Raw genomic sequence first — 24,139 nt, forward strand, 5'->3', positions numbered from 1 at the left:
GCTAACAAATTCAACAACAACCTCAATATTGAAAATCAACAGCAAATTCAACAACAACCTCAACATTGAAAATCACCAACAAATTCAACAACAACCTCAACATTGAAAAAAACCAATAAATTCAACAAAAAGTTCAACATTGAAAAGCACCAACATATTCAACAACAACCTCAACTTTTAAAAGAAGAGAAAAAGTTCAAAAAAATCATTGATAACACCAACAATTTCAACAACAACGTCATCATTGAAAAACACCAACAAATTCAACAACAAACTCAATATTGAAAGACACCAAGAAGTTCAACAACAACCGCATCATTGAAAATAACCAACAAATTCAACAACATCAATATTGAAAATCATCAAAAAATTCAACAACAACCTCAACATTGAAAAAAGCGAACAAATTCAACAACAACCTCAATATTGAAAATCAACAACAAATTCAACAACAACCTCAACATTGAAAAACACCAACAAATTCAACAACAACCTCAATATTGAAAGTCACCAACAAATTCAACAACAACCTCAACATTGAAAAACACCAACAAATTCAACAGAAACCTCCAAATTGAAAATCACCAACAAATTCAACAACCTCAACATTGAAAAACACCAACAAATTCAACAACAACCTCAAGATTGAAAGTCACCAACAAATTCAACAAAAACCTCAACATTTAAAACAACATAAATGTACAAAAAATAAAATTGATAAAACCAACAAATTCAACAACAACCTCAAAATAGAAAATCACCTACAAATTCAACAACCTCAACATTGAATAACACCAACAAATTCAACAACAACCTCAACAATGTAAAATACCAACAAATTCAACAACGACCTCAAAATAGAAAATCACCAACAAATTCAACAACCTCAACATTGAATAACACCAACAAATTCAACAACAACCTCAACATTGAAAAACGCCAACAAATTCAACAACAACCTCAAGATTGAAAGTCACCAATAAATTCAACAACAACCTCAACAATGAAAAACACCAACAAATTCAACAGCAACCTCAAAATTGAAAATCACCAACAAATTCAACAACCTCAACATTGAAAAACACCAACAAATTCAACAACATCCTCAATATTGAAAGACACCAACAAATTCATCAACAACCTCAACATTGAAAATCACAAACAAATTCAACAACATCAATATTGAAAATCACAAACAAATTCAACAACAACCTCATCTTTTAAAAGAAGAGACAACGTTCAAAATAAACATTGATATCACCAACAAAGTGAACAACAACCTCAACATTGAAAAACGCCAACAAATTCAACAACAACCTCAATATTGAAAGACACCAACAAATTCAACAACAACCTCAACATTGAAAAAACACCACCAACTTCAACAGCAACCTCAACATTTAAAACAACAAAAATGTTCAAAAAATAAAATTGATAAAACCAACAAATTCAACAACAACCTCAAAATAGAAAATCACCAACAAATTCAACAACCTCAGCATTGAATAACACCAACAAATTCAACAACAACCTCAACAATGAAAAACACCAACAAATTCAACAACAACCTCATCTTTTAAAAGAAGAGAAAAAGTTTAAAAAAAACATTGATTACACTAAAAAGTTCAACAACAGCCTGAACATTGAAAAACACCAACAAATTCAACAACAGCCTCAATATTGAAAGTCACCAACAAATTCAACAACAACCACCACTTTGATAAACGGCACCAAATTCAACAACAACCTGAACTTTAAAAAGAAGAGAAAAAGTTTAAAAAATAGCATTGATAACATCAACAAATTCAACAACAAACTCAACATTGAAAATCAACAACAAATTCAACAACAACCTCAACCTTGAAAATCACCATCAAATTCAACAACAACCTCAACATTGAAAAATCCAATAAATTCAACAAAAAGCTCAACATTGAAAAAAACCTACAAATTCAATAACAAGCTCAACATTGAAAAACACCAACAAATTCAAAAACAACCTCAACTTTTAAAAGAAGAGAAAAAGTTCAAAAAAATCATTGATAACACCAACAAATTCAACAACAGCATTACCATTGAAAAACACCAACAAATTCAACAACAACCTCAATATTGAAAAATACAAAAAAGTTCAAAAAATAACATTAAAAACACAAACAAATTCAGCAACCTCAACATTGAAAAAAACCAATAAATTCAACAACAAGCTCAACATTGAAAAACTCCAACAAATTCAACAACAACCTAAACATTGAAAATCACCAACAAAATCAACAACTTCAATATTGAAAATCACCAACAAATTCAGCAACAACTTCAACATTGAAAAACGTCAACAAATTCAACAACAACCTCAACATTGAAAAACACCAACAAATTCAACAACAACCTGAACATTGAAAAACGCCAACAAATTCAACAACACCACAATATTGAAAGTCACCAACAAATTCAACAAGAATATCAATATTGAAAATCACCAACAAATTCAATAATTTCAATATTGAAAATCACCAACAAATTCAACAACAACCTCAATACTGAAAATAACCAACAAATTCAACAACAACCTCAATATTGAAAAACACCGACCAATTCAACAACAACCTCAATTTTAAAAGAAGAGAAACAGTTCTTATAACATTGATAACACTAACAAATTCAACAACAACCTCAACATTTAAAATAGACCAACAAATTCAACAATAACCTGAACTTTAAAAGAAGAGAAAAAGTTCAAAAAAAACATTCATAACAGCACCAAATTCAACAACAAGCTCAACATTTAGAAACGCCAACAAATTCAACAACAACCTCCATATTGAAAGTCACCAACAAATTCAATAGCAACCTCAACATTGAAAAACTCTAACAAATTTAACAACAACCTCTACATTGAAAGACAGCAACAAATTCAACAACAACCTCAACATTGAAAATCACAAACAAATTCAACATCAAACTCATCTTTTAAACGAAGAGAAAAAGTAAAAAAAAAATTGATAACACCAACAAATTCAACAACAACCTCAACATTGAAAAACGCAACAAATTCAACAACAACCTAAACATTGAAAATCGCCAACAAATTCAACAAGTTCAATATTGAAAATCCCCAGCAAATTCAACAACAACTTCAACATTGAAAATCACCAACAACTTCAACAACAACCGCAACATTGAAAAACACCAACAAATTCAACAACAATCTCAACAATGAAAAACACCAACAAATTCAACAACAACCTCAACAATGAAAAACACCAACAAATTCAACAACAACCTCAACATTAAAAAACACCTACATCTTCAACAACCTCAACAATGAAAAACACCAAAAAATTCAACATCCGCAACATTTAAAAATACCAACAAATTCAACAACAACCTCAACTTTTAAAAGAAGAGAAAAAGTTCAAAAAAACATTGATAACAACAAATTCAACAACAACCTCAACATTGATGAATACAAAAAAGTTCAAAAAATAACATTGATAGCACCATTAAATTCAACAACAACCTCAGCATTGAAAAAATAGAAAAAAGTTCAAAAAAAACATTAAAAACACAAACAAATTCAGCAACCTCAACATTCAAAAAAACCAATAAATTCAACACCAAGCTCAACATTGATAATCACCAACAAATTCAACAACAACATCAACATTCCAAAAAAAATTGAACAACAATCTGAATATTGAAAATCACCAACAAATTCAACAACAACGTCAACAATGAAAAAAACCAGCAAATTCAAAAACAACCTCAATATTGAAAATCACCAACAGATTCAACAACAACCTCAACATTAAAAAACGGCAACAAATTCAACAACAACCTCAATATTGAAAATCACCAACAAATTCAACAACAACCGCAACATTGAAAAACACCAACAAAATCAACAACAACATCAACAATGAAAAACACCAACAAATTCAACAACAAACTCAATATTGAAAATCACCAACAAATTCAAATACAACCTCAACATTGAAAAAACACCAACATATTCAACAACACCCTCAAATTTAAATAGAAGAGAAAAAGTTAAAAAAAAGCATTGATAACACCAACAAATTCAACAACAACCTGAACATTGAAAAACGCCAACAAATTCAACAAGAACCTGAATATTGAAAATCACCAACAAATTCAACAATTTCAATATTGAAAATCACCAGTAAATTCAAGAACAACTTCAACATTGAAAATCACCAACAAATTCAACAACAACCTCAATACTGAAAATAACCAACAAATTCAACAACAACCTCAACATTGAAAAACACCAACCAATTCAACAACAACCTCAACTTTTAAAAGAAGAGAAACAGTTCTTATAACATTGATAACACTAACAAATTCTACAAAAACCTCAACATTTAAAATACACCAACAAATTCAACAATAACCTCAACTTTTAAAAGAAGAGAAAAAGTTCAAAAAAAATATTCATAACAACAAAAAATTCAACAACAAACTCAACATTTAAAAACGCCAACAAATTCAACAACAACCTCCATATTGAAAGTCACGAACAAATTCAACAACAACCTCAACATTGAAAAACACCAACAAATTCAACAACAACCTCTACATTGAAAGACACCAACAAATTCAACAACAACCTCAACATTGAAAATCACAAACAAATTCAACAACAAACTCATCTTTTAAAAGAAGAGAAAAAGATTAAAAAAAATTGATAACACAAACAAATTTAACAACAACCTCAACATTGAAAAACAGCAACAAATCCAACAACAATCTAAACATTGAAAATCACCAACAAATTCAACAAGTTCAATATTGAAAATCACCAACAAATTCAGCAACAACTTCAAGATTCAAAAACGCCAACAAATGCAACAACAACCTCAACATTGAAAAACACCAACAAATTCAACAGCAACCTGAACATTGAATAACGCCAACAAATTCAACAACAACCTCAATATTGAAAACCACCAACAAATTCAACAATTTCAATATTGAAAATCACCAGCAAATTCAAGAACAAATTCAACATTGAAAATCACCAATAAATTCAACAACAACCTCAATACTGAAAATAACCAACAAATTCAACAACAACCTCAATATTGAAAAACACTGACCAATTCGACAACAACTTCAACTTTTACAAGAAGAGAAACAGTTCTTATAACATTGATAACACTAGCAAATTCAACAACAACCTCAACATTTAAAAACGCCAACAAATTCAACAACAACTTCCATATTGAAAGTCACCAACAAATTCAACAACATCCTCAACATTGAAAAACACCAACAAATTCAACAACAACCTCTACGTTGAAAGACACCAACAAATTCAACAACAACCTCAACATTGAAAATCACAAACAAATTCAACAACAAACTCAACTTTTAAAAGAAGTGAAAAAGTTAAAAAAAAATTGATAACACCAACAAATTCAACAAGAACCTCAACATTGAAAAACAGCAACAAATTCAACAACAATCTAATCATTGAAAATCACCAACAAATTCAACAAGTTCAATATTGAAAATCATCAACAAATTCAGCAACAACTTCAAGATTCAAAAACGCCAACAAATTCAACAACAACCTCAACATTGAAAAACACCAACAATTTCAACAACAAACTGAACATTGAAAAACGCCAACAAATTCAACAACAACCTCAATATTGAAAGTCACCTTCAAATTCAACAAGAACCTCAATATTGAAAATCACCAACAAATTCAACAATTTCAATATTGAAAATCACCATCAAATTCAAGAACAACTTCAACATTGAAAATCACCAACAAATTCAACAACAACCTCAATACTGAAAATAACCAACAAATTCAACAACAACCTCAATATTGAAAAACACTGACCAATTCAACAACAACTTCAACTTTTAAAAGAAGAGAAACAGTTCTTATAACATTGATAACACTAGCAAATTCAACAACAACCTGAAAATTTAAAAACGCCAACAAATTCAACAACAACCTCCATATTGAAAGTCACCAACAAATTCAACAACAACCTCAACATTGAAAAACATCAACAAATTCAACAACAACCTCAACATTGAAAGACACCAAAAAATTCAACAACAACCTCAACTTTGAAAATCACAAACAAATTTAACAACAAACTCATCTTTTAAAAGAAGGGAAAAAGTTAAAAAAATATATTGATAACACCAACAAATTCAACAACAACCTCAACATTGAAAAAAAGCAACAAATTCAACAACAACCTGAACATTGAAAATCACCAACAAATTCAACAAGTCCAATATTGAAAATCACCAACAAATTCAGTAACAACTTCAAGATTCAAAAACGCCAACAAATTCAATAAGAACCTCAATATTGAAATTCACCAACAAATTCAACCACTTCAATATTGAAAATCACCAGCAAATTCAACAACAACATCTACATTGAAAATCACCAACAACTTCAACAACAACCGCAACATTGAAAAACACCAACAAATTCAACAACAACCTCAACAATGAAAAACACCAACAAATTCAACAACAACCTCAACATTTAAAAACACCAACATCTTCAACAACCTCAACAATGAAAAACACCAAAAAATTCAACATCCGCTACATTTAAAAATACCAACAAATTCAACAACAACCTCAACTTTTATAAGAAGAGAAAAAGTTCAAAAAAACAGTGATAACAACTAATTCAACAACAACCTCAACATTGATAAATACAAAAAAGTTCAAAAAATAACATTGATAACACGAGTAAATTCAACAACAACCTCAGCATTGAAAAAATACAAAAAAGTTAAAAAAAAACATTAAAAACACAAACAAATTCAGCAACCTCAACATTGAAAAAAACCAATAAATTCAACAACATGCTCAACATTGACAAACTCCAATAAATTCAACAACAACCTCAACTTTTAAAAGAACAGAAAAAGTTCAAAAAAAACATTGATGACACCAACAAATTCAACAACAACCTGAACATTGAAAAACGTCAACAAATTCATCAACAACCTCAATATTGAAAGTCACCAACAAATTCAACAACGACCACAACATTGAAAAACAGTAACAAATTCAACAACAACCTAAACATTGAAAATCACCAACAAATTCAACCACTTCAATATTGAAAATCACCAGCAAATTCAACAACAACATCAACATTGAAAATCACCAACAACTTCAACAACAACAGCAACATTGAAAAACACCAACAAATTCAACAACAACCTCAACAATGAAAAACACCAACAAATTCAACAAAAACCTCAACATTTAAAAACACCAACATCTTCAACAACCTCAACAATGGAAAACACCAAAAAATTCATCATCCGCAACATTTAAAAATACCAACAAATTCAACAACAACCTCAACTTTTAAAAGAAGAGAAAAAGTTCAAAAAAACATTGATAACAACAAATTCAACAACAACCTCAACATTGATAAATACAAAAAAGTTCAAAAAATAACATTGAAAACACCAACAAATTCAACAACAACCTGAACATTCAAAAACGCCAACAAATTCAACAACAACCTCAATATTGAAAGGCACCAACAAATTCAACAAGAACCTCAATATTGAAAATCACCAACAAATTCAACAACAACCTCAACATTGAAAAACATCGACCAATTCAACAACAACCTCAACTTTTAAAACAAGAGAAACAGTTCTTATAACATTGATAACACCAACAAATTCAACAATAACCTCAACTTTTAAAGGAAGAGAAAAAGTTCAAAAAAACATTAATAACACCAAAAAATTCAACAACAACCTCAACATTTAAAAACGCCAACAAATTCAACAACAACTTCCAAATTGAAAGTCACCAACAAATTCAACAACAACCTCAACATTGAAAAACAACAACAAATTTAACAACAACCTCTACATTGAAAGACACCAACAAATTCAACAACAACATCAACATTGAAAATCACAAACAAATTCAACAACAAACTCATCTTTTAAAAGAAGAGAAAAAGTTAAAAAAAAAATTGATAACACCAACAAATTCAACAACAACCTCAACATTGAAAAACAGCAACAAATTCAACAACAACCTAAACATTGAAAATCACCAACAAATTCAACAAGTTCAATATTGAAAATCACCAACAAATTCAGCAACAACTTCAAGATTCAAAAACGCCAACAAATTCAACAAGAACCTCAATATTGAAAATCACCAACAAATTCAACGAATTCAATATTGAAAATCACCAGCAAATTGAACAACAACTTCAACAATGGAAATCACCAACAACTTCAACAACAACCGCAACATTGAAAAACACCAATAAATTCAACAACAACCTCAACAATCAAAAACACCAACAGATTCAACAACAACCTCAACAATGAAAAACACCAACAAATTCAACAACAACCTCAACATTTAAAAGCACTAACATCTTCAACAACCTCAGCAATGAAAAACACCAAAAAATTCAACATCCGCAACATTTAAAAATACCAACAAATTCAACAACAACCTCAACTTATAAAAAAAGAGAAAAAGTTCAAAAAAACATTGTTAACAACAAATTCAACAACAACCTCAACATTGATAAATATAAAAAAGTTCAAAAAATAACATTGATAACACCAGTAAATTCAACAACAACCTCAGCATTGAAAAAATACAAAAAAGTTCAAAAAATAACATTAAAAACACAAACAAAATCAGCAACCTCAACATTGAAAAAAAACAATAAATTCAACATTAAGCTCAACATTGAAAAACTCCAACCAATTCAACAACAACCTCATATTTTAAAAGAAGAGAAAAAGTTCAAAAAAAACATTGATAACAACAACAAATTCAACAACAACCTGAACATTGAAAAACGCCAACAATTTCAACAACAACCTCAATATTGAAAGTCACCAACAAATTCAACAACAACCTCAACAATGAAAAACAGTAACAAATTCAACAACAACCTAAACATTGAAAATCATCAACAAATTCAACAACTTCAATATTGAGAATCACCAACAAATTCAGCAACAACTTCAACATTGAAAAACGTCAACAAATTCAACAACAACCTCAACATTGAAAAACACCAACAAATTCAACAAGAACCTGAACATTGAAAAACGCCAACAAATTCAACAACAACCTCCATGTTGAAAGTCACCAACAAATTCAACAATTTCAATATTGAAAATCAGCAGCAAATTCAAGAACAACTTCAACATTGAAAATCACCAGCAAATTCAACAACAACCTCAATACTGAAAATAACCAACAAATTCAACAACAACCTCAATATTGAAAACACCGACCAATTCAACAACAACCTCAACATTTAAAAGAAGAGAAACAGTTCTTATAACATTGATAACACTAACAAATTCAACAACAACCTCAACATTTAAAATACACCAACATATTCAACAATAACCTCAACTTTTAAAAGAAGAGAAAAAGTTCAAAAAAAAATTCATAGCACCACCAAATTCAACAACAACCTCAACATGGTAAAACGCCAACAAATTCAACAACAACCTCCATATTGAAAGTCACCAACAAATTCAACAACAACCTCAACATTGAAAAACAACAACAAATTCAACAACAACCTCTACATTGAAAGACACCAACAAATTCAACAACAACCTCAACATTGAAAATCACAATCAAATTCAACAACAAACTCATCTTTTAAAAGAAGAGAAAAAGTAAAAAAAAAATATTGATAACACCAACAAATTCAACAACAACCTGAACATTGAAAAACGCCAACAAAATCAACAACAAACGCAATATTGAAAGTCAACAACAAATTCAACAACAACCTCAACATTGAAAATCACAAACAAATTCAACAACATCAATATTGAAAATCACCAACAAATTCAACAACAACATCAACATTGAAAAACGCCAACAAATTCAACAACACCCTCAATATTGAAAATCACCAACAAATTCAACAAAAACCTCAACATTGAAAAACACCAACAAATTCAACAGCAACCTCTTCTTTTAAAAGAAGAGAAAAAGCTCAAATAAAATATTGATAACACCAACAAATTCAACAACAACCTCAACAATGAAAAGCGCCAACAAATTCAACAACAACCTCAATATTGAAAGACATCAACAAGTTCAAAAACAAAGGCATCATTGAAAATAACCAACAAATTCAACAACATCCTCAACATTTAAAAGTACAAAAAAGTTCAAAAAGTAACATTGATAAAACCAGCAAATTCAACAACAACCTCACAATTGAAAATCACCAACAACTTCAACAACAACCTTAACTATCATAAATACAAACTAGTTCAACAAAAAACATTGATAACACCAACAAATTCAACAACAACCTCAACAATGAAAATAACCAACAAATTCAACAACAACCTCAACATTGAAAAACACCAACATATTCAACAACAACCTCAATATTGAAATTAACCAACAAATTGAACAACTGCCTTAACATTGAAAAACACCAACAAATTCATCAACAACCTCAATATTGAAAGACACCAACAAATTCAACAACAACCTCAACATTGAAAATCACCAACAAATTCAACAACTACAATATTGAAAATCACCAACAAATTCAACAACATCCTGAACATTGAAAAACACCAACACATTCTACAACAACCTCAACTTTTAAAAGTACAAAAAACTTTTAAAAAAAACATTGATAACACCAACAAGTTCAATATCGCCTCAAGATTGAAAAACGGCAACAAATTCCAACAACAACCTCAATATTGAAAGTCACCAACAAATTCAACAACAACCTCAACTTTGAAAAACTGCAGCAAATTCAACAACAACCGCAACTTTTAAAAGAAGAGAAAAAGTTCAAAAAAAACATTGATAGCACCAACAAATTCAACAACAACCTCAACATTGAAAAATACAAAAAAGTTCAAAAAATAACATTAAAAACACCAACAAATTCAGCAACCTCAACATTGAAATAAACCCATAAATTCAACAACAACCTCAATATTGAAAAACACTGACCAATTCAACAACAACTTCAACTTTTAAAAGAAGAGAAACAGTTCTTATAACATTGATAACACTAGCAAATTCAACAACAACCTGAAAATTTAAAAACGCCAACAAATTCAACAACAACCTCCATATTGAAAGTCACCAACAAATTCAACAACAACCTCAACATTGAAAAACATCAACAAATTCAACAACAACCTCAACATTGAAAGACACCAAAAAATTCAACAACAACCTCAACTTTGAAAATCACAAACAAATTTAACAACAAACTCATCTTTTAAAAGAAGGGAAAAAGTTAAAAAAATATATTGATAACACCAACAAATTCAACAACAACCTCAACATTGAAAAAAAGCAACAAATTCAACAACAACCTGAACATTGAAAATCACCAACAAATTCAACAAGTCCAATATTGAAAATCACCAACAAATTCAGTAACAACTTCAAGATTCAAAAACGCCAACAAATTCAATAAGAACCTCAATATTGAAATTCACCAACAAATTCAACCACTTCAATATTGAAAATCACCAGCAAATTCAACAACAACATCTACATTGAAAATCACCAACAACTTCAACAACAACCGCAACATTGAAAAACACCAACAAATTCAACAACAACCTCAACAATGAAAAACACCAACAAATTCAACAACAACCTCAACATTTAAAAACACCAACATCTTCAACAACCTCAACAATGAAAAACACCAAAAAATTCAACATCCGCTACATTTAAAAATACCAACAAATTCAACAACAACCTCAACTTTTATAAGAAGAGAAAAAGTTCAAAAAAACAGTGATAACAACTAATTCAACAACAACCTCAACATTGATAAATACAAAAAAGTTCAAAAAATAACATTGATAACACGAGTAAATTCAACAACAACCTCAGCATTGAAAAAATACAAAAAAGTTAAAAAAAAACATTAAAAACACAAACAAATTCAGCAACCTCAACATTGAAAAAAACCAATAAATTCAACAACATGCTCAACATTGACAAACTCCAATAAATTCAACAACAACCTCAACTTTTAAAAGAACAGAAAAAGTTCAAAAAAAACATTGATGACACCAACAAATTCAACAACAACCTGAACATTGAAAAACGTCAACAAATTCATCAACAACCTCAATATTGAAAGTCACCAACAAATTCAACAACGACCACAACATTGAAAAACAGTAACAAATTCAACAACAACCTAAACATTGAAAATCACCAACAAATTCAACCACTTCAATATTGAAAATCACCAGCAAATTCAACAACAACATCAACATTGAAAATCACCAACAACTTCAACAACAACAGCAACATTGAAAAACACCAACAAATTCAACAACAACCTCAACAATGAAAAACACCAACAAATTCAACAAAAACCTCAACATTTAAAAACACCAACATCTTCAACAACCTCAACAATGGAAAACACCAAAAAATTCATCATCCGCAACATTTAAAAATACCAACAAATTCAACAACAACCTCAACTTTTAAAAGAAGAGAAAAAGTTCAAAAAAACATTGATAACAACAAATTCAACAACAACCTCAACATTGATAAATACAAAAAAGTTCAAAAAATAACATTGAAAACACCAACAAATTCAACAACAACCTGAACATTCAAAAACGCCAACAAATTCAACAACAACCTCAATATTGAAAGGCACCAACAAATTCAACAAGAACCTCAATATTGAAAATCACCAACAAATTCAACAACAACCTCAACATTGAAAAACATCGACCAATTCAACAACAACCTCAACTTTTAAAACAAGAGAAACAGTTCTTATAACATTGATAACACCAACAAATTCAACAATAACCTCAACTTTTAAAGGAAGAGAAAAAGTTCAAAAAAACATTAATAACACCAAAAAATTCAACAACAACCTCAACATTTAAAAACGCCAACAAATTCAACAACAACTTCCAAATTGAAAGTCACCAACAAATTCAACAACAACCTCAACATTGAAAAACAACAACAAATTTAACAACAACCTCTACATTGAAAGACACCAACAAATTCAACAACAACATCAACATTGAAAATCACAAACAAATTCAACAACAAACTCATCTTTTAAAAGAAGAGAAAAAGTTAAAAAAAAAATTGATAACACCAACAAATTCAACAACAACCTCAACATTGAAAAACAGCAACAAATTCAACAACAACCTAAACATTGAAAATCACCAACAAATTCAACAAGTTCAATATTGAAAATCACCAACAAATTCAGCAACAACTTCAAGATTCAAAAACGCCAACAAATTCAACAAGAACCTCAATATTGAAAATCACCAACAAATTCAACGAATTCAATATTGAAAATCACCAGCAAATTGAACAACAACTTCAACAATGGAAATCACCAACAACTTCAACAACAACCGCAACATTGAAAAACACCAATAAATTCAACAACAACCTCAACAATCAAAAACACCAACAGATTCAACAACAACCTCAACAATGAAAAACACCAACAAATTCAACAACAACCTCAACATTTAAAAGCACTAACATCTTCAACAACCTCAGCAATGAAAAACACCAAAAAATTCAACATCCGCAACATTTAAAAATACCAACAAATTCAACAACAACCTCAACTTATAAAAAAAGAGAAAAAGTTCAAAAAAACATTGTTAACAACAAATTCAACAACAACCTCAACATTGATAAATATAAAAAAGTTCAAAAAATAACATTGATAACACCAGTAAATTCAACAACAACCTCAGCATTGAAAAAATACAAAAAAGTTCAAAAAATAACATTAAAAACACAAACAAATTCAGCAACCTCAACATTGAAAAAAAACAATAAATTCAACATTAAGCTCAACATTGAAAAACTCCAACCAATTCAACAACAACCTCATATTTTAAAAGAAGAGAAAAAGTTCAAAAAAAACATTGATAACAACAACAAATTCAACAACAACCTGAACATTGAAAAACGCCAACAATTTCAACAACAACCTCAATATTGAAAGTCACCAACAAATTCAACAACAACCTCAACAATGAAAAACAGTAACAAATTCAACAACAACCTAAACATTGAAAATCATCAACAAATTCAACAACTTCAATATTGAGAATCACCAACAAATTCAGCAACAACTTCAACATTGAAAAACGTCAACAAATTCAACAACAACCTCAACATTGAAAAACACCAACAAATTCAACAAGAACCTGAACATTGAAAAACGCCAACAAATTCAACAACAACCTCCATGTTGAAAGTCACCAACAAATTCAACAATTTCAATATTGAAAATCAGCAGCAAATTCAAGAACAACTTCAACATTGAAAATCACCAGCAAATTCAACAACAACCTCAATACTGAAAATAACCAACAAATTCAATAACAACCTCAATATTGAAAACACCGACCAATTCAACAACAACCTCAACATTTAAAAGAAGAGAAACAGTTCTTATAACATTGATAACACTAACAAATTCAACAACAACCTCAACATTTAAAATACACCAACATATTCAACAATAACCTCAACTTTTAAAAGAAGAGAAAAAGTTCAAAAAAAAATTCATAGCACCACCAAATTCAACAACAACCTCAACATGGTAAAACGCCAACAAATTCAACAACAACCTCCATATTGAAAGTCACCAACAAATTCAACAACAACCTCAACATTGAAAAACAACAACAAATTCAACAACAACCTCTACATTGAAAGACACCAACAAATTCAACAACAACCTCAACATTGAAAATCACAATCAAATTCAACAACAAACTCATCTTTTAAAAGAAGAGAAAAAGTAAAAAAAAAATATTGATAACACCAACAAATTCAACAACAACCTGAACATTGAAAAACGCCAACAAAATCAACAACAAACGCAATATTGAAAGTCAACAACAAATTCAACAACAACCTCAACATTGAAAATCACAAACAAATTCAACAACATCAATATTGAAAATCACCAACAAATTCAACAACAACATCAACATTGAAAAACGCCAACAAATTCAACAACACCCTCAATATTGAAAATCACCAACAAATTCAACAAAAACCTCAACATTGAAAAACACCAACAAATTCAACAGCAACCTCTTCTTTTAAAAGAAGAGAAAAAGCTCAAATAAAATATTGATAACACCAACAAATTCAACAACAACCTCAACAATGAAAAGCGCCAACAAATTCAACAACAACCTCAATATTGAAAGACATCAACAAGTTCAAAAACAAAGGCATCATTGAAAATAACCAACAAATTCAACAACATCCTCAACATTTAAAAGTACAAAAAAGTTCAAAAAGTAACATTGATAAAACCAGCAAATTCAACAACAACCTCACAATTGAAAATCACCAACAACTTCAACAACAACCTTAACTATCATAAATACAAACTAGTTCAACAAAAAACATTGATAACACCAACAAATTCAACAACAACCTCAACAATGAAAATAACCAACAAATTCAACAACAACCTCAACATTGAAAAACACCAACATATTCAACAACAACCTCAATATTGAAATTAACCAACAAATTGAACAACTGCCTTAACATTGAAAAACACCAACAAATTCATCAACAACCTCAATATTGAAAGACACCAACAAATTCAACAACAACCTCAACATTGAAAATCACCAACAAATTCAACAACTACAATATTGAAAATCACCAACAAATTCAACAACATCCTGAACATTGAAAAACACCAACACATTCTACAACAACCTCAACTTTTAAAAGTACAAAAAACTTTTAAAAAAAACATTGATAACACCAACAAGTTCAATATCGCCTCAAGATTGAAAAACGGCAACAAATTCCAACAACAACCTCAATATTGAAAGTCACCAACAAATTCAACAACAACCTCAACTTTGAAAAACTGCAGCAAATTCAACAACAACCGCAACTTTTAAAAGAAGAGAAAAAGTTCAAAAAAAACATTGATAGCACCAACAAATTCAACAACAACCTCAACATTGAAAAATACAAAAAAGTTCAAAAAATAACATTAAAAACACCAACAAATTCAGCAACCTCAACATTGAAATAAACCCATAAATTCAACAACAAGCTCAACATTGAAAAACTCCAACAAATTCAACAACAACCTCAACTTTTAAAAGAACAGAAAAAGTTCAAAAAAAACATTCATAACACCAACAAATTCAACAACAACCTCAACATTGAAAAAACGCCAACAAATTCAACAACAACCTCAAATTTTAAAAGAAGAGAAAAAGTTCAAAAAAAACAATGATACAACCAACAAATTCAACAACAACCTGAACATTGAAAAACGCAAACAAATTCAACAACAACCTCAATATTGAAAGTCACCAACAAATTCAACAACGACCTCAACATTGAAAAACAGCAACAAATTCAACAACAACCTAAACATGGAAAATCACCAACAAATTCAACAACTTCAACACTGAAAATCACCAACAAATTCAGCAACAACTTCAACATTGAAAAACGCCAACAAATTCAACGAGAACCTCAATATTGAAAATCACCTACAAATTCAACAGCTTCCATATTGAAAATCACCAGCAAATTCAACAACAACTTCAACATTGAAAATCACCAACAAATTCAACAACAACCTCAATATTGAAAATCACCAACAAATTCAACAACAACCTCAACATGAAAAACACCGACCAATTCAACAAGAACCTCAACTTTTAAAAGAAGAGAAACAGTTCTTAAAACATTGATAACACTAACAAATTCAACAACAACCTCAACATTAAAAATACACCAACAAATTCAACAACAACCTCAAATTTTAAAAGAAGAGAAAAAGTTCAAAAAAAACATTCATAACACCACCAAATTCAACAACAACTACAACATTGAAAAACACCAACAAATTCAACAACAACCTCTACATTGAAGGGCACCAACAAATTCAACAAGTTCAATATTGAAAATCACCAACAAATTCAGTAACAACTTCAACATTGAAAATCACCAACAAATTCAACAACAACCTCAACATTGAAAAACACCAACAAATTCAACAACAACTTCAACACTGAAAAACGCCAACAAATTCAACAACAACTTCAACATTGAAAAACGCCAACAAATTCAACAAGAACCTCAATATTGAAAATCACCAACAAATTCAACAACAACCTCAACATTGAAAAACACCAACAAATTCAACAACAACTTCAACACTGAAAAACGCCAACAAATTCAACAACAACTTCAACATTGAAAAACGCCAACAAATTCAACAAGAACCTCAATATTGAAAATCACCAACAAATTCAACAACAACATCAACATTGAAAAACACCAACAAATTCAACAACAACTTCAACACTGAAAAACGCCAACAAATTCAACAACAACTTCAACATTGAAAAACGCCAACAAATTCAACAAGAACCTCAATATTGAAAATCACCAACAAATTCAACAACAACATCAACATTGAAAATATATACAAATTGAACAACAATCTGAATATTGAAAATCACCAACAAATTCAACAACAACTTCAACACTGAAAAACGCCAACAAATTCAACAACAACTTCAACATTGAAAAACGCCAACAAATTCAACAAGAACCTCAATATTGAAAATCACCAACAAATTCAACAACAACATCAACATTGAAAATAAAAACAAATTGAACAACAATCTGAATACTGAAAATCACCAACAAATTCAACAACAACGTCAACAATAAAAAAACCTGTAAATTCAAAAACAACCTCAACATTGAAAAACACCAACAAATTCAACAACAACCTCAACTTTTAAAAGAAGAGCAAAAGTTCAAAACATAACATTGATAACACCAACAAATTCAACAACAATCTCAATATTGAAAATCACCAACAAATTCAACAACAACCTCAACATCGAAAAAACCAATAAATTAAACAAAAAGCTCAACATTGAAAAACACCAAACAATTCAACAACAATCTCAACATTTAAAAGAAGAGAAAAAGTTCAAAAAAAATCATTGATAACACCAACAAATTCAACAACAACATCAACATTGAGAAACAACAACAAATTCAACAACAAACTCAATATTGAAAGACACCAACAAGTTCAACTACAACCGTATCATTGAAAATAACCAACAAATTCAACAACATCAATATTGAAAATCATCAACAAATTCAACAACAACCTCAACATTGAAAAACGCTAAAAAATTCAACAACAACCTCAATATTGAAAATCACCAACAAATTCAACAACAACCTCAAATTTTAAAAGAAGCGAACAAGTTCAAAAAAAATATTCATAACACCAACAAATTCAAAAAAATGTCAACATTGAAAAACGCCAACAAATTAAACAACAACCTCAATATTCAAAGCCACCAACAAATTCAACAACAACCTCAACATTGAAATACAGCATCAAATTCAACAACAACCAAAACATTGAAAATCCCCAACAAATTCAACAACAACTTCAACACTGAAAAACGCCAACAAATTCAACAACAACTTCAACATTGAAAAACGCCAACAAATTCAACAAGAACCTCAATATTGAAAATCACCAACAAATTCAACAACAACATCAACATTGAAAATATAAACAAATTGAACAACAATCTGAATATTGAAAATCACCAACAAATTCAACAACAACTTCAACACTGAAAAACGCCAACAAATTCAACAACAACTTCAACATTGAAAAACGCCAACAAATTCAACAAGAACCTCAATATTGAAAATCACCAACAAATTCAACAACAACATCAACATTGAAAATAAAAACAAATTGAACAACAATCTGAATATTGAAAATCACCAACAAATTCAACAACAACGTCAACAATGAAAAAAACCAGTAAATTCAAAAACAACCTCAATATTGAAAATCACCAACAAATTCAACAACAACCTCATCATTAAAAAACGCGAACAAATTCAACAACAACCTCAATACTGAAAGTCACCAACAAATTCAACAACAACCTCAACATTGAATAACAGCAACAAATTCAACAACAACCTAGACGTTGAAAATAACCAAAAAATTCAGCAAGTACAATATTGAAAATCAACAACAAATTCAACATCAACAGCAACATTGCAAAACACCAACAAATTCAACAACAACCTCAACATTGAAAACGCCAACAAATTCAACAACAACCTCAATACTGATAGTCACCAACAAATTCAACAACAACCTCAACATTGAAAAACAGCAACAAGTTCAACAACAACCTAAACATTGAAAATCGCCAACAAATTCAACGAGAACCTCAATATTGAAAATCACCTACAAATTCAACAAATTCCATATTGAAAATCACCAGCAAATTCAACAACAACTTCAACATTGAAAATCACCAACAAATTCAACAACAATCTCAATATTGAAAATCACCAACAAATTCCACAACAACCTCAACATGAAAAACACCGACCAATTCAACAAGAACCTCAACTTTTAAAAGAAGAGAAACAGTTCTTAAAACATTGATAACACTAACAAATTCAACAACAACCTCAACATTTAAAATACACCAACAAATTCAACATTAACCTCAACTTTTAAAAGAAGATAAAAAGTTCAAAAAAAACATTCATAACACCACCAAATTCAACAACAACTACAACATTGAAAAATGCCAACAAATTCAACAACAACCTCCATCTTGAAAGTCACCAACAAATTCAACAACAACCTCAACATTGAAAAACACCAACAAATTCAACAACAACCTCAACATTGAAAGACACCAACAAATTCAACAACAACCTCAACATTGAAAATCACAAACAAATTCAACAACAACCTTATCTTTTAAAAGAAGAGAAAAAGTAAAAAAAAAATATTGATAACACCAACAAATTCAACAACAACCTCAACATTGAAAAACGCCAAGAAATTCAACAACAAGCTCAATATTGAACGGCACCAACAATTTCAAGAACAACCTCAACATTGAAAACCACCAACAAATTCAGCAACAACTTCAACATTGAAAAACGCCAACAAATTCAACAACAACCTTATCTTTTAAAAGAAGAGAAAAAGTAAATAAAAAATATTGATAACACCAACAAATTCAACAACAACCTCAACATTGAAAAACGCCAACAAATTCAACAACAACCTCAACATTGAAAAACACCAACAAATTCAACAAGAACCTCAATATTGAAAATCACCAACAAATTCAACAACTTCAATATTGAAAATCACCAGCAAATTCAACAACAACTTCAACATTGAAAATCTCCAACAAACTCAACAACAACCTCAATATTGAAAATCACCAACAAATTCAACAATAACCTCAGCTTTGAAAAACACCGACCAATTCAACAACAACCTCAACTTTTAAAAGCAGAGAAACAGTTCTTAAAACATTGATAACACTAACAAATTCAACAACAACCTCAACATTGAAAAAACACGACCAAATTGAACAACAATCTCAATATTGGAAGCCACCAACAAATTCAACAACAACCTCAACATTGAAAAACAGCAACAAATTCAACAACAACCTAAACATTGAAAAATGCCAACAAATTCAACAAGAACCTTATCTTTTAAAAGAAGAGAAAAAGTAAATAAAAAAATATTGATAACACCAACAAATTCAACAACAACCTCAACATTGAAAAACGCCGATAAATTCAACAACAACCTCAACATTGAAAAACACCAACAAATTCAACAACAACCTCAATATTGAAAGACACCAACAAATTTAACAACAATCTCAACATTGAAAATCACCAACAAATTCAGCAACAACTTCAACATTGAAAAACGCCAACAAATTCAACAAGAACCTCAATATTGAAAATCACCAACAAATTCAACAACTTCAATATTGAAAATCACCATCAAATTCAACAACAACTTCAACATTGAAAAACACCGACCAATTCAACAACAACCTCAACTTTTAAAAGAAGAGAAACAGTTCTTAAAACATTGATAACACTAACAAATTCAACAACAATCTCAACATTTAAAATACACCAACAAATTGAACAATAACCTCAACTTTTAAAAGAAGAGAAAAAGTTCAAAAAAAACATTCATAACACCACCAAATTCAACAACAACCTCAACATTGAAAAACGCCAACAAATTCAACAACAACCTCAACATTGAAAAACACCAACAAATTCAACAACAACCCCTACATTGAAAAACACCAACAAATTCAACAACAACCTCAACATTGAAAAACGCCAACAAATTCAACAACAAGCTCAATATTGAACGTCACCAACAATTTCATGAACAACCTCAACATTGAAAATCAGCAACAAATTCAGCAACAACTTCAACATTGAAAAACGCCAACAAATTCAACAACAACCTTAACTTTTTTAAATACAAACTAGTTCAACAAAAAACATTGATAACACCAACAAATTCAACAACAACCTCTACATTGAAAAACACCAACAAATTCAGCAACAACCTCAATATTGAAAGACACCAACAAATTCAACAAGAACCTCAATATTGAAAATCACCAACAAATTCAACAACTTCAATATTGAAAATCACCAGCAAATTCAACAACAACTTCAACATTGAAAATCACCAACAAATTCAACAACAACCTCAATATTGAAAATCACCAACAAATTCAACAATAACCTCAGCATTGAAAAACACCGACCAATTCAACAACAACCTCAACTTTTCAAAGAAGAGAAACAGTTCTTAAAACATTGATAACACTAACAAATTCAACAACAACCTCAACATTTAAAATACTCCAACAAATTCAACAATAACCTCAACATTGAAAATCACCAACAAATTCAACAACAACCTCAGCATTGAAAAACAGCAACAAATTCAACAACAACCTCAACATTGAAAAACACCAACAAATTCAACAGCAACCTCTTCTTTTAAAAGAAGAGAAAAAGTTCAAAAAAAATATTGGTAACACCAACAAATTCAACAACAACCTCAACAATGAAAAAGGCCAACAAATTCAACAACAACCTCAATATTGAAAGTCACCAACAAATTCAACAACAACCTCAACATTGAAAAACACCAACAAATTCAACAGCAACCTCAACATTTAAAAGTACAAAAAAGTTCAAAAAATAACATTGATAAAACCAGCAAATTCAACAACAACCTCACAATTGAAAATCACCATCAAATTCAAAAACAACCTTAACTTTTATAAATACAAACTAGTTCAACGAAAAACATTGATAACACCAACAAATTCAACAACAACCTCAACAATGAAAATAACCAACAAATTCAACAACAACCTCAACATTGAAAAACAACAACAAATTCAACAACAACCTCAATATTGAAATTAACCAACAAATTGAACAACTACCTTAACATTGAAAAGCACCATCAAATTCAACAACAACCTCAATATTGAAAATCACCAACAAATTCAACAACAACCTCAACATTGAAAAACACCGACGAATTCAACAACAACCTCAACTTTTAAAAGAAGAGAAACAGTTCTTAAAACATTGATAACACTAACAAATTCAACAACAATCTCAACATTTAAAATACACCAACAAATTCAACAATAACCTCAACTTTTAAAAGAAGAGAAAAAGTTCAAAAAAAACATTCATAACATCACCAAATTCAACAACAACCTCAACATTGAAAAACGCCAACAAATTCAACAACAACCTCAACATTGAAAAACACCAACAAATTCAACAACAACCTCAACATTGAAAGACACCAACAAATTCAACAACAACCTCAACATTGAAAATCACAAACAAATTCAACAACAACCGTATCTTTTAAAAGAAGAGAAAAAGTAAAAAAAATATTGATAACACCAACAAATTCAACAACAACCTCAACATTGAAAAACGCCAACAAATTCAACAACAAGCTCAATATTGAACGTCACCAACAATTTCAAGAACAACCTCAACATTGAAAATCACCAACAAATTCAGCAACAACTTCAACATTGAAAAACACCAACAAATTCAACAACAACCTTATCTTTTAAAAGAAGAGAAAAAGTAAAAAAAAAATATTGATAACACCAACAAATTCAACAACAACCTCAACATTGAAAAACGCCAACAAATTCAACAACAACCTCAACATTGAAAAACACCAACAAATTCAACAACAACCTCAATATTGAAAGACACCAATAAATTCAACAACAATCTCAACATTGAAAATCACCAACAAATTCAGCAACAACTTCAACATTGAAAAACGCCAACAAATTCAAAAAGAACCTCAATATTGAAAATCACCAACAAATTCAACAACTTCAATATTGAAAATCACCAGCAAATTCAACAACAACTTCAACATTGAAAATCACCAACAAATTCAACAACAACCTCAATATAGAAAATCGCCAACAAATTCAACAATAACCTAAGCATTGAAAAACACCGACCAATTCAACAACAACCTCAACTTTTAAAAGAAGAGAAACAGTTCTTAAAACATTGATAACACTAACAAATTCAACAACTACCTCAACATTGAAAAAACACCACCAAATTCAACAACAATCTCAATATTGGAAGCCACCAACAAATTCAACAACAACCTCAACATTGAAAAACAGCAACAAATTCAACAACAACCTAAACATTGAAAAACGCCAACAAATTCAACAAGAACCTCAATATTGAAAATCACCAACAAATTCAACAACAACCTCAACATTTAAAAGTACAAAAAAGTTCAAAAAATAACATTGATAAAACCAGCAAATTGAACAACAACCTCAACATTGAAAAACACCAACAAATTCAACAACAACCTCAACATTGAAAAACACCAACAAATTCAACAGCAACCTCAACATTTAAAAGTACAAAAAAGTTCAAAAAATAACATTGATAAAACCAGCAAATTCAAAAACAACCTCACAATTGAAAATCACCATCAAATTCAACAACAACCTTAACTTTTATAAATACAAACTAGTTCAACAGAAAACATTGATAACACCAACAAATTCAACAACAACCTCAACAATGAAAATAACCAACAAATTCAACAACAACCTCAACATTGAAAAACAACAACAAATTC

The sequence above is a fragment of the Cetorhinus maximus genome, chromosome 34 (genome assembly GCF_964194155.1).
Source record: "Cetorhinus maximus chromosome 34, sCetMax3.hap1.1, whole genome shotgun sequence".
Taxonomy (NCBI): domain Eukaryota; kingdom Metazoa; phylum Chordata; class Chondrichthyes; order Lamniformes; family Cetorhinidae; genus Cetorhinus; species Cetorhinus maximus.